This window comes from Ornithorhynchus anatinus, chromosome 2 (genome assembly GCF_004115215.2).
Source record: "Ornithorhynchus anatinus isolate Pmale09 chromosome 2, mOrnAna1.pri.v4, whole genome shotgun sequence".
Classification (NCBI taxonomy): domain Eukaryota; kingdom Metazoa; phylum Chordata; class Mammalia; order Monotremata; family Ornithorhynchidae; genus Ornithorhynchus; species Ornithorhynchus anatinus.
Window position 1 is genome coordinate 140,774,503 of NC_041729.1, and position 13,298 is coordinate 140,787,800.

Genomic DNA, 13,298 nt, shown 5'->3' on the forward strand with positions numbered 1-13,298 from the left:
TCCCAGAGGTTAAGGAATGGAGAGGATGAGCCAGACTGGGGGTCTGCCCTCCCTTCCCTGCTCCCTCCTCCCTCCTAGATCCCACCTTGTACTTGTGCTTGTACTTCAGTACCTCACTGTACCCCAGTACTGTGCTTGATACATAGAAAGTGTTTAACAAATATAATACTACTAAAATTTATAATGATGATGATACCCCAATCCCCCAGCCCCAGAAGGCTCCCCTCCACCTCAGCCCTTGTTAACCTTCCTGGAGAAGTGGTCAAAGATTTTGCAGCCCTGGGTGTTGAGGATGGCTATGGCCTGAGCAAAGTAGTGTCTCTGGGGGAGGGAAGCAGAGAGCCCCTGGACTCCATATCAGTCACTGCACCCATCTCCCCACCACCCTCACTCCCAGGGCAAGTCCTGAAATGGTTCAGGTAAGAGAAAATGAGATTGTACTGCAATGGGAGGGATGCAGTTTAGTTCACAGATAGAACCATGAGTGCAGGATGCATGACAGTGGATCAAAGGGCCAGGTGGAGGCCTCTTGAACCCAGAAGGGAATTTGCATAGGGCCAGAAGGCAGGGGGATGAACAAGAAGATTCCTCAAGATCCCTCCCATCCCCGGGATTTTATTGAGTCCATGGTGACTGCCCATGCTGGGTAGGGAAGGGGTGGGACAGGGAGTGTGGTTGTGCTGCCAGAGACCACCACTGGGCTGGCATGGGATAACAAAGGTCCACTGCTCCATTTCCCTACCTCTACTCCTTGCCAGGGCAGGGCAGGGGTCAGGGATAGGCCACAGGGCTTCCTCAGGAAAAGTGGAGAGTGGGTTATGGGAGTTCAGGATGCTCCTAATCCAATACTTTCATGACAGAGCCCTCTGAGCTGTACAGTGCTGCCAGCAAGGATTTCTGAAAGAGAACAAACACGGGACAGTCACTAGGGCTGGGGGTGGAAAGCAGGACATGCCAGCTCCTGCTTAAACTGGGGGGTTGGATGAGGAACATGAAGCTGAGGTGGGTGCTGGAGGCAGCAGGCACTGGGGTCTCTGAGCTCAGGTCTGAGTGGGCATAGCACTGGGGTCTCTGAGCTTAGGTCTGAGTGGGCATAGAACTGTAGAAAGTCAGGGGATGTGAATCTTGACAGTTTGTAAAGAATGGCAGCTGGGGTGGGGGCTGAGGGGAGCTTCCAGGAGGAGAAGCAGTGCTCAAACTCAGTAGTTGGGATCCAGAGCCCACCTGGGGCTTCTGCAGCCCCTCTCAGAAAATCCCATGCCTGTCAGAGGCCTGGGGTGAGTGAAGCTGTGAGTTCTAATACCTGGGAGGAATAATGAGCTTCTCCCCAGAGCAGGAATAACAATAATAATAATAATAATGATAATTATGGTATTTGTTAAGCACTTACTAAGTGCAGAGCACTGTTCTAAGCACTGGGGTAGATACAGGGTAATCAGATTGTCCCACATGGGGCTCACATTTTTTTAATCCCCATTTTTACAGATGTGGTAACTGAGGCACAGAGAAATGAAGTGACTTGCCCAAGGTCACACAGCAGACAAGTGGTGGAGCCAGGATTAGAACCCACGACCTCTGACTTCCAAGCCCTTACTCTTTCCACTAAGCCACGCTGCTTCTCTAGAAGAAGTCCAGGGCGACAGTCGGCACCATTGTGCCTGGCTAGGGGAAGATGGGCACCAACATGCCTGGGGAGCTGGTGGCGCTGCAGGAGGGAAGAACACGGAGGAAAGGGGCAGGCATCCCATCCTGTGGGTTGCTGTCCCTTGCCCAGAAGGTCAGCCCAGTCCCAGGCACAAAGGGCAGAATCTGGAAAGAAATTAGGGTTCAGAGAGGCTGGAGTCCACAGAATCTGAGAGGAAGCAGTGGCAGACTTGGCTCAGATGTTTGGTCCCCAGACTTCAGGTACGTCCCGGGCCTGGCCAGGATTGGCTCACCGTTGGCTCGCCCCTTCCCTATTGAATGCCTGGATCCCAATCCCCAGCCCTGGAGAGGTCAGTGGGGGCCAACCCTCACCGAGGCCACCTGGAAGCTGTTGTTGGTGCCTCTGTGGTCCAGGTCATGGCACTTGAAGGAGATAAACAATGTGAAGAGCTCGTTGTCCCTGGAAGGTATGTGAGGAACAGAGGGGAGGGGTGCTGGGGGTCAGAGGGGAGGATGTCCAAGCCACCCACCAGTCACCAGCCTGGACTTCTGTCATCTCTCTGGCAAAAGATGATTCATTCATTCATGATTCGTTCATTCAGTTTTATTTATTGAGCCCTTACTATGTGCAGAGCACTGTACCAGGGGCTTGTACAATTCGACAACAGATAGAGACAATCCCTGCCCAACAATGGACTCACAGTCTAAATAGGGGAGATAGAAAACAAAACAAAACAAGTACTCGGGCATCAATACCATCAAGATAAATAGAATCATAAATACATACATATCATTAACAAAATAAATAGAGTAATAAATAATATATACAAATATGCACAAGTGCTGTAGGGAGGGGAAGGGGGAAGAGCAGAGGGAGGGAGTAGGGGGAATGGGGAGGGGAGGAGTAGCAGAAGGAAAGGGAGAGTTCAGTCTGGGAAGGCCTCCTGGAGGAGGTGAGCTTTCAATAGGGCTTTGAAGAGGACAAGAGAGTTAGTTTGGCAGATGTGAGGAGGGCATTCCAGGTCAGCGGTAGGATGTGCCAAGGGTCAGTGGCAGGACAGATGAGAACGAGGGACTATGAAGAGGTAAGCAACAGAGGAGCGGATTGTACAGGGTAGGCTGTAGAAGGAGAGAAGGAAGGTGAGGCAGGAGGAGGCAAGGTGATGGAGATCTTTGAAAGCCAAGAGTGAGGAGGTTTTGGTTCATGCGAAGGTTGATAGGTAATCACTGGAGGTTTTTGAGGAGGGGAGTGACATGCCCAGAGCTTTTCTGTAGAAAGATAATCTGGGCAGTGGAGTGAAGTATAGACTAAAGGGGGGAGATACCGGAGGATGGAAGATCAGAGGAGGTGATTCAATAGTAGTATTTATTTCATTCATTTAATAGTATTTATTGAGCGCTTACTATGTGCAGAGCACTGTACTAAGCGCTTGGGATGAACAAGTCGGCAACAGATAGAGACGGTCCCTGCCGTTTGACGGGCTTACAGTCTAATCGGGGGAGATGGACAGACAAGAACAATAGCAATAAATAGAGTCAAGGGGAAGAACATCTCGTAAAAACAATGGCAACTAAATAGAATCAAGGCGATGTACAATTCATTAACAAAATAAATAGGGTAATGAAAATATATACAGTTGAGTGGACGAGTACAGTGCTGTGGGGATGGGAAGGGAGAGGTGGAGGAGCAGAGGGAAAGGGGGAAAAAGAGGGTTTAGCTGTGGAGAGGTAAAGGGGGGGTGGCAGAGGGAGTAGAGGGAGAAGAAGAGCTCAGTCTGGGAAGGCCTCTTGGAGGAGGTGAGTTTTAAGTAGGGTTTTGAAGAGGGAAAGAGATGCAATAATCCAGTTGGGATGTTATGAGTGCTTGTACCAGTAAGGTAGCAGTTTGGATGGAGAGGAAAGGGCAGATCTTGGCAATGTTGTGAAAGTGAGACTGGCAGGTTTTGGTGACAGATTGGATGTGTGGGTGAAAGAGAGAGCAGAGTCAAGGATGACACCAAGGTTGCGGACTTGCGAGAAGGGAAGGACGGCAGTGCCATCCACAGTAAGGGGAAAGTCAGAGAGAGGACAGGGTTTGGGAGGGTAGATAAGGAGCTCAGTCTTGGACATGTTGAGTTTTAGGTGGCAGGCAGACATCCAGGTGGAGATGCCTGAAGGCAGGAGGAGATACAAGCCTGGAGGTAGGGTGAGAGAACAGGGGAGAAGATGTAGATATTGGGTGTCATCTGCATGGAGATGATAACTGAAGCCGTGGGATCGAATGAGTTCACCAAGGGAGCGAGTATAGATGGAGAACAGAAGGGGGCCAAGAACTCACCCTTGAGGAACCCCTACAGTTAGTGGATGGAAGGGGGAAGGAGGAGCGCGCAAAAGAGACCGAGAATGAACGGCCAGAGAGATAAGAGGAGAGCCAGGAGAGGATGGAGTCCATGAAGCCAAGGTTGGATAAAGTGTTGAGGATAAGGGGATGGTCGTCAGTGACAAAGGTAGCTGAGAGATCGAGGAGGATTAGGGTAGAGTAGGAGTCATTGGATTTGGCAAGAAGTGGGTCATTGGTGACTTTTGATAGGGCAGTTTCACTGGAGTGGAAGGGACAGGAGCCAGATTGGAGGGGGTCCAGGAGAGAGTTGGAGTTGAGTAATTCAAGGCAGCGAGTGTAAATGACTCGTTTAGGAGTTTGGAAAGGAAGGGCAGGAGGGAGATAGGATGATAACTGGAAGGGGAAGTGGGGTCAAAAGAGGGTTTTTTTAGGATGGGGGAGACATGGGCATGTTTGAAGGCAGAGGGGAAGAACCCATTTGAGAGTGAGTGGTTAAAGATGGAGGTTAAAGAGGGGAAGAGGGAAGGGGTGATTATTTTTATAAGATGGGGGGACAAGAGGCAGAGAGATCATGGGGGTCTTTAAACTCAGGACAAATCTTTCATTCCCCACCAAGAGGGTCAGGAGGAGTGGCTCTGCTGAGAGGCAGGGGGATGGTGATCCTCAACTCCTCCGTCTCTTTCAATCTCCATAGTTAGTCTGGCCCCAGGTTCTTCCTCTGTGACATCTCCTGAATCTGCCCCTTCCTGTTTGCAGGAATAGGAACTTGTCATATACCTTCTCGACTACTGAGTCGGCCTCCTTGCTGCCCTCTCTGCCTCCAGTCTCTCCCTTCTCCAGTCGATACTTCACTCTTATGCCTGGATCATTTTTCCAAGACATTGTTCTGTGTACATCTCCCCACCCTTCAAAAACCGCCAATGGTTTTCCATTTCTCTCTGCAACAAGTAGGAACTTTTGACCAGTTTAGCTCCCTTACTCCTAATTATCCTCACTCTTCTCCCAGTACATCCCATTTCTCATGCTCAATCCAACCTACTCAATCCTCCTCTTGAGTCACCTATTCTTCCTTCTTCTCTCTCTGGCCACTACACTCTTGCTCACATCCTCCCGCCATCCCCTTTCACATCCGACATATCAGTGTTCTTCCCATTTTCAAGGTCCTTCTGAAATTACAACTTCTCCAGGAGTCCTTCTCTGGTTAATCTCTCATCTCCCCACTCTATTTCTCTCCCATCTGACACTTCATCAGTTCCTTGTCACCTAAACAGTGTGGCTTAGTGGATAGAGCATGGGTCTGGGAGTCAGAAGGACCTAGGTTCTAATCCTGACTGCTGTGTGACCTTGGGCAAGTCATTAAACTTCTCTGGGTTTCAGTTACCTCATCTGGAAAATGGAGATTAAAAGTATGAGCCCTATGTGGGACAGAGATTGCGTCCAAACTGATTAACTTGTATCTACTCCAGAATTTAGAACAGAGCTCAGCATATAGTAAGCACTTAACAAGTACTATTATTATTGTTGTTGTTATTAATAATAATTACAATTATTATTCATTCAATAGTATTTATTGAGCACTTACTATGTGCAGAGCACTGTACTAAGCGCTTGGAATGTACAATTCGGCAACAGATAGACACTATCCATGCCCATTGACGGGCTTACAGTCTAAACAGCGGAGACAGACAAAAACAATAGCAATAAATAGAATCAAGGGGATGTTCATCTCATTAACAAAAAAATAAATAGGGTAATAAAAATATATACAAATGAGCAGACGAGCGCAGTGCTGAGGGGAGGGGAAGGGAGAGGGGGAGGAGCAGAGGGAAAGTAGGGGGGAAGAGGGCTTAGCTGAGGGGAGGTGAAGCGGGGGCAGAGAGGCAGCAGAGGGAGCAGAGAGAAAAGGGGAAGCTCAGTCTGGGAAGGCCTCTTGGAGGAGGTGAGCTCTCAGGCTTAGAAGAGGGGAAGAGAGTTAGTTTGGCGGAGGTGAGGAGGGAGGGCATTCCAGGACAGCAGGAGGATGTAGGCCAGGGGTCGACAGCGGGATAGGTGAGAATGGGGGATGGTGAAGAAGTGGGCTGCAGTGGAGCTGAGCCTATGGAGTGGGCAGTAGAAAGAGAGAAGGGAGGAGAGGTAGGAGGGGGCAAGGTGATGGAGAGCCTTGAAGCCTAGAGTGAGAAGTTTTTGTTTCGTGTGGAGGTCGATAGGCAACCACTGGAGGTTTTTAAGAAGGGGAGTGACATGCCCAGAGCGTTTCTTCAGGAAGATGAGCCAGGCAGCAGAATGAAGAATAGACTGGAGCGGGGCAAGAGACAGGAGGAAGGGAGATCAGAGAGAAGGCTGACACAATAATCCAGCCGGGATATTATGAGAGCCCGTATCAGTAAGATAGCCGTTTGGGTGGAGAGGAAAGGGCGGATCTTGGCGATATTATAAAGGTGAGACCGGCAGGTGTTGGTGATGGATTGGATGTGTGTGGTGAATGAGAGAGCCGAGTCCAGGATGACACCAAGGTTGCGGGCTTGAGAGACAGGAAGGATGGTTGTACCATCCACGGTGATAGGGAAGTCAGGAAGAGAACAGGGCTTGGGAGGGAAGATAAGGAGCTCAGTTTTGGCCATGTTGAGTTTTAGGTGGCGGACAGACATCCAGGTAGAGACGTCCTGGGGGCGGGAGGAGATACGAGCCTGAAGTGAGGGGGAGAGGAGAAGGGCAGAGATGTATATCTGTGTGTCATCTGCATAGAGATGATAGTTGAAGCCGTGGGAGTGAATGAGTTCACCGAGGGAGTGAGTGTATATGGAGAACAGAAGAGGGCCGAGAACTGACCATTGAGGAACTCCTACAGTTAGAGGATGGGAGGGGGAGGAGGAGCCTGCGAAGGAGACCGAGAATAAATGGCCAGAAAGATGAGAACCAGCAAAGGATGGAGTCCGTGAAGCCAAGGTGAGATAAGGTGTGGAGGAGAGCAGATGGTCGACAGTGTCAAAGGCAGCTGAGAGGTCAAGGAGGATTAGGATAGAGTAGGAGCCATTGGATTTGGCAAGAAGGAGGTCACGGGTGACCTTTGAGAGAGCAGTCTTGGTAGACTGGAGGGGACGGAAGCCGGATTGGAGGGGGTCCAGCAGAGAATTGGAGTTAAGGAATTCTAGGCAGTGAGTGTAGATGACTCATTCTAGGAGCTTGGAAAGGAAGGGTAGTAGGGAGATAGGGCGATAACTGGAAGGTGAAGTGGGGTCGAGAGAGGGTTTTTTATTATTATTGAGCACTTGGTAGCAACCTGAACTGTGGGTAGGTAATGTGTCTACCTATTCTCTCAGTCACCCCACACATCCAATCTGTCACCAATGCCGGCCGGTCTCACCTTTACAATATTGCCAATATCCGCCCTTTCCTCTCCACCCAAACGGCCATCGTACTGGTACAAGCCCTCATAATATCCTGGCTGGATTATTGTGTCAGCCTTATCTCTGACCTCCCTTCCTCCTGTCTTTCCCCACTACAGTCTATTCTCCATTTTGCTGCCCGGATCATCTTCCTGCAGAAACGTTCTGGGCATGTCACTCCCCTCCTTAAAAACCTCCAGTGGTTGCCCATCAACCTCCGCACGAAACAAAAACTTCTCACTCTGGGCTTCAAGACTTTCCATCACCTTGCACCCTCCTACCTCACATCCCTTCTCTCTTTCTACTGCCCACCCTGCACCCTCCACTCCTCTGCCGTTCACCTTCTCACTCTCCCCTGTTCACGCCTATCCCGCCGTCGACCTCTGGCCCAAGTCCACCCGCTGTCCTGAAATGCCCTCCCTCCTCACCTCTGCCAAACTAACTCTCTTCCCCATTTCAAAGGCCTATTGAGAGCTCACCTCCTCCAAGAGGCCTTCCCAGACTGAGCTTCCCCTTTTCCCTCTGCTCCCTCTGCTTCCTTTCTGCTCCCCCTTCGCACTCTGCTCCCTCCTCCTTCCCCCCTTTCGCTTCCCCTCAGCTAAAGTCCCCTTTCCCTCTGCTCCTCCCCCTCTCCCTTCCCCTCCCCTCAGCACTGTGCTCATTTCTATATATTTTTATTACCCTATTTATTTTGTTAATGCGGTGTACATCCTCTTGATTCTATTTATCATGATTATGTTGTCTTGTTTTTGTCCATCTGTCTTCCCCAATTTGCCTGTGAGCCCGTCATTGGGCAGGGATTGTCTCTATCTGTTGCCGTGTATATTCCAAGTACTTGGTACAGTGCTCTGCACATAGTAAGCGCTCAATAAATACTATTGAATGAACGAATGAATGGGACAAGGGAAAGGGGAGAGTGCAGGAGTTGGAGGAGGGAGAAAGGGGGTAGAGGACGGGTACAAGGAGAAGGGATAGGGGACAAGGAACAAAGGATAGAGGAGAGGGACAGAGGGCAGGGATAGGGAAGAAGGGATAGAAGAGAGGAAACGTGGGCTAGGGGTCAGGGGCTGGCAATGGGAACGGAGACCAGCCAGGGTTGGTGCTCACATGAGCGATGCTGTTGCCACAGTCAATGGAGAAGCCTGTGGCCAAGTCCTCGTCGAACTTGCTGAACCAGGGTCTGTTGATCTTGTTCACCAGCTCGGCCACCCCGATGACTTCTGAGGGAGTCACAGAGTGGGAGCGGGAGGATAAAGAGGGGTGAGTTTTTTCTTTTTTTCGTGACATTTGTTAAATGCTTACTATGAGTCAGGCACTGTCACTAAGCGCTGGTGTAAATACAAGCTAATCAGATTGGACACAGTCCATGTCCCATGTGGGGCTGGCAGTTTTAATCTCCATTTTACAGAATGGGAAACTGAGGGAAAGAAAAGTTAAGCAACTTGCCCCCAGTCACACAGCAAGAAAGTGCCCGAGCAGGGATTCGAATCCGGGTCCATGTTCTTTTCACTAGCCTACGCTGCTTCAGGATCAGCAAAAGCCACTTCTAAAGTCCCCCTAGACTATAAACTCATTGTGGGCTGGGAATGTGCCTGTTATGATGTTGTGCTGTACTCTCCCAAATACTTAGTACAGTGCTCTGCACACAGTAAGCAATCAGTAAATAAGATTGAATGAATGAATGAATGAATGAATGAATGAATGAATGAATGAATGCTCCGCTTACAGTAAGCACTCAATAAATATGATTGACTGACTGCCCCTACCGGCACAGTGATGCCCCAGGCCGGGAACCAGGCAGGAGGGCCTGGCCCACTGGACAACTCTTTAGGGCTCAAGGGTTGTCTGAGCCTGGTGGGCACAGCCTGGCCTCTCGAGAGAGGGCTCTCACCTATGAGTCAATAAGAGCACGTGCCTCCTGGTCAGGTCGATCTCACAACCAGGCTAATCAACATCTGGCCTCCCATCCCTAGCCCCCAGCGCCCATCCTCCCCTCTTCCTCACCCCCAAATCCTGGTCCACCTCACCCCATGCCCTTGTTCATTCATTCATTCAATAGTATTTATTGAGCGCTTACTATGTGCAGAGCACTGTACTAAGTGCTTGGAATGAACAAGTCCCTGCCATTTGATGGGGTTACAGTCTAATCGGGGGAGACAGACAGACAAGAACAATGGCAATAAATAGAGTCAAGGGGAAGAACATCTCGTAAAAACAATGGCAACTAAATAGAATCGAGGCGATGTACAATTCATTAACAAAATAAATAGGGTAATGAAAATATATACAGTTGAGTGGACAAGTACAGTGCTGAGGAGATGGGAAGGGAGAGGGGGAGGAGCAGAGGGAAATGGGGGGAAAAGAGGGTTAAGCTGCGGAGAGATGAAGGGGGGTGGTAGAGGGAGTAGAGGGAGAAGGGGAGCTCAGTCTGGGAAGGCCTCTTGGAGGAGGTGAGTTTTAAGTAGGGTTTTGAAGAGGGGAAGAGAATTAGTTGGCGAAGGTGAGGAGGGAGGGCGTTCCAGGACCGCGGGAGGACGTGGCCCGGGGGTCGACGGCGGGATAGGCGAGACCGAGGGACGGTAAGGAGGTGGCGGCAGAGGAGCAGAGCATGCGGGGTGGGCGGTAGAAAGCGAGAAGGGAGGAGAGGTAGGAAGGGGCAAAGTGATGTAGAGCCTTGAAGCCTAGAGTGAGGAGTTTTTGTTTGGAGCGGAGGTTGATAGGCAACCACTGGAGGTGTTTAAGAAGGGGAGTGACATGCCCAGATCGTTTCTGCAGGAAGATGAGCCGGGCAGCGGAGTGAAGAATAGACTGGAGCGGGGCGAGAGAGGAGGAAGGGAGATCGGAGAGAAGGCTGACACAGTAGTCTAGCCAGGAAATAACGAGAGCCCGTAGCAGTAAGGTAGCCGTTTGGGTGGAGAGGAAAGGGCGGATCTTGGCGATATCATAAAGGTGAAACCGGCAGGTCTTGGTAACAGATATGATGTGTGGGGTGAATGAGAGAGACGAGTCAAGGATGACACAGAGATCGCGGGCCCGAGAGACGGGAAGGACGGTCGTGCCATCCACAGTGATAGGGAAGTCTGGGAGAGGACCGGGTTTGGGAGGGAAGATGAGGAGCTCAGTCTTGCTCATGTTGAGTTTTAGGTGGCGGGCCGACATCCAGGTGGAGACATCCCGGAGGCAGGAGAAGATGCGAGCCTGAAGGGAGGGGGAGAGGACAGGGGCGGAGATGTAGAACTGCGTGTCATCTGCATAGAGATGGTAGTCAAAGCCGTCAGAGCAAATGAGTTCACCAAGGGAGTGAGTGTAAATGGAGAACAGAAGAGGGCCAAGAACTGACCCTTGAGAAACTCCTTGTCTTCCACCTGAGTAAAGCAACCTTGATAACTGCTACCTTTCCTCCCACGACCAAGGGTCCCCACTTCCACCATTCTCTGGGCCTGCTGGGCCACTCTAATAAAAGCTGCTATTGTGTGCCAGCCCCATTGCCTCCTCGAGAAGCTGGCACTGGCTCTCCACCATGCCAATGAGGAGACCCTATCTCATCCAGCTTCCCACTGCTGGGAAAGAGAAAAACACTCCCAGAATGAGGAACATCATGAAGCCTCCATAAAACCCCAGGAAGTCTGGTGGCTGCTATAGTGGTCGCAGTGGCTGTGGGTGTGCGCTGAACTGAGTCCCCAGGAGCCTGAAATTCTGTTCCTGTAGCCGCAGGAAGCAGCATGGCTCAGTGGAGAGAGCACGGGCTTGGGAGGCTGAGGTTATGGGTTCAAATTTACCACTTGTCAGCTGTGTGACTGTGGTCTCAGTTACCTTATCAGTAAAATGGGGATTAAGACTGTGAGCCTCACGTGGGACAACCTCATGACCCCGTATCTACCCCAGCGCTTAGAACAGTGCTCGGCACATAGTAAGCGCTTAACAAATGCCACCAGTATTATTATTATTATTACTGATTTTGTTTCTATTTTGCTTATCTGTGTCTGTGTTTTAGGCTATTTGGGTCTTTTATTGTTTCATCAGTCATGATGTGTCTGTCTCCAGTTCCTTCTCCCCCACTTCTGGTCACAGCCTGTGAGCCCCAGAGTGAAGGGAACCATGGCCAATTCCACCTCTGCACACTTTTCCAGCACTTAGGACAGTGTTCTATACACACGTAAGAGCTTAATAAATACTAAATCCTACTCTCTCCTATTAAGACTGTGAGCCCCATGTGAGAAAGGGACTGTGTCCAACCAGTTAACTTATTTCGACCCCAGCACTTAGAAAAATAGTTGACATATAGTAAGTGCTTAACAAATATAATAATAAGAATGACGGTCATTATTCTTATTATTCTAATACTACTCTGCAGACTTTGGCCACCACCAAGCTCCTTGGCAGCTCCCTGCAGTTTCTCCAGTCCTCTCTGCCCTGGCCGGCCCCGTGGCTTTTCCGGCTGAGGCTCTCCCCACTTCTTCTCTGCCCTTCAAGCTCTTGCAGCTCCCCCGGCCCTGGCCATCCCCCGGTCCTCCGCTCCCTGTCCCCTGTCATTACAGTTCCCCTGTTCCCTGCCATCAGCCAGTCTTCTCCACCCCCGCGGTCCCCGCAGCCCCACAGCCCTCTGCCCTTGCCCCAGTCCTGTCCTCCACGACAGGTCCTGCAGCTCCCCCAGCCGAGCCGCCTACCACGGTTCTCGTTCTTTCTCCCCTTCTCCATTGTCACCTCTTGGACAAAGGCCTTGTTTGAAAAGTTGGTATTGTCTCTAGCGCCATCCAGTGGACAAAGTCAATGTATAAGAAGATAGGATCGTCCACCAGGTGGCGAGAGAGAGTCCAAGGCCCTGGGTGAGAAGGCGGGATTGCCTCTCTATCGCCATCTTCCGGATACAAGTTACTCCTGACAAGCCGGGATGGCCTCTCGATCCCCAAGTGGTAGACAAAGACCCTGTACGGGAAGATCGTATAGCCTGTTTATCGCCACCCGATGGACAAAGATCTTGTATGAGAAATTGAGCACCTGGGAGGTTGGGTCTCTGGCTGAAGCGGTGATCATCAATGGCACCCTTTTCTCTCCATCCAAACTGCTCTCATGTTAGTTGGAGCACTTATCCTATCGCATCTTGGTCCCTGTATTAGCCTCCTTGCTGACCTCCCTGCCTCCTGTCTCTCCAACCTCCAAGCCTGCTTCACTCTGCTGCTAGAGTTATTTTTCTACAGAAAAGTTCAATATCGGTTTCCCCACTACTTCAAGAACCTCGAGTGGTTGCCCATCAACCTCCACATCAGAGACTCTTTACCACCAGTTTTAAAGGACTCAATCCCCTTGCCCTTTCCTATCTCACCTCACTACTCTCCTTCTACAACCAGGCCTGCACACTTTGCTCCTCTAGTGCCATCCTACTCACTGTATCTCATACTCGTCTATCTTGTAGCTGCCCTGTCGCCCACATCTTGCCTCTGGCCTGGAATGCCCTCCTTTTTCATGTCTGACAGACAATTACTCTGCCCCTTCAAAGCCTTAATGAAGGCACATCTCCTCCAAGAGGCCTTTCCTGACTAAGCCAACAGTGTGTGCTTCATAATCAAACCTATTTATTGAAGTTATGTGCAGAGCACTGTACTAAGTGCTTGGGAGTGTACAACTGTCTTCGAAAAATAAACCTGAAAATGTCAGGGTGAAGATCGGCAATTCATTCATTCATTCATTCAATAGTATTTATTGAGCGCTTACTATGTGCAGAGCACTGTACTAAGCACTTGGAATGAACAAGTCAGCAACAGATAAAGACAGTCCCTGCCGTTTGACGGGCTTACGGTCTAATCGGGGGAGACGGACAGACGAGAACAATGGCAATAAATAGAGTCAAGGGGAAGAACATCTCGTAAAAACAATGGCAACTAAATAGAAACGAGGCGATGTACATTTCATTAGCAAAATAAATAGGGTAATGTAAATATATACAGTTG

The 13,298-nt window shown here is 50.2% G+C and overlaps 1 pseudogene; it reads right to left on the minus strand.

Moving 5' to 3' along the window:
- The window catches only part of LOC114805667, a 79,446-nt pseudogene extending 67,038 nt beyond the window's left edge, over positions 1-12,408 (minus strand).
- Between the last annotated feature and the right edge of the window lie 890 nt (positions 12,409-13,298).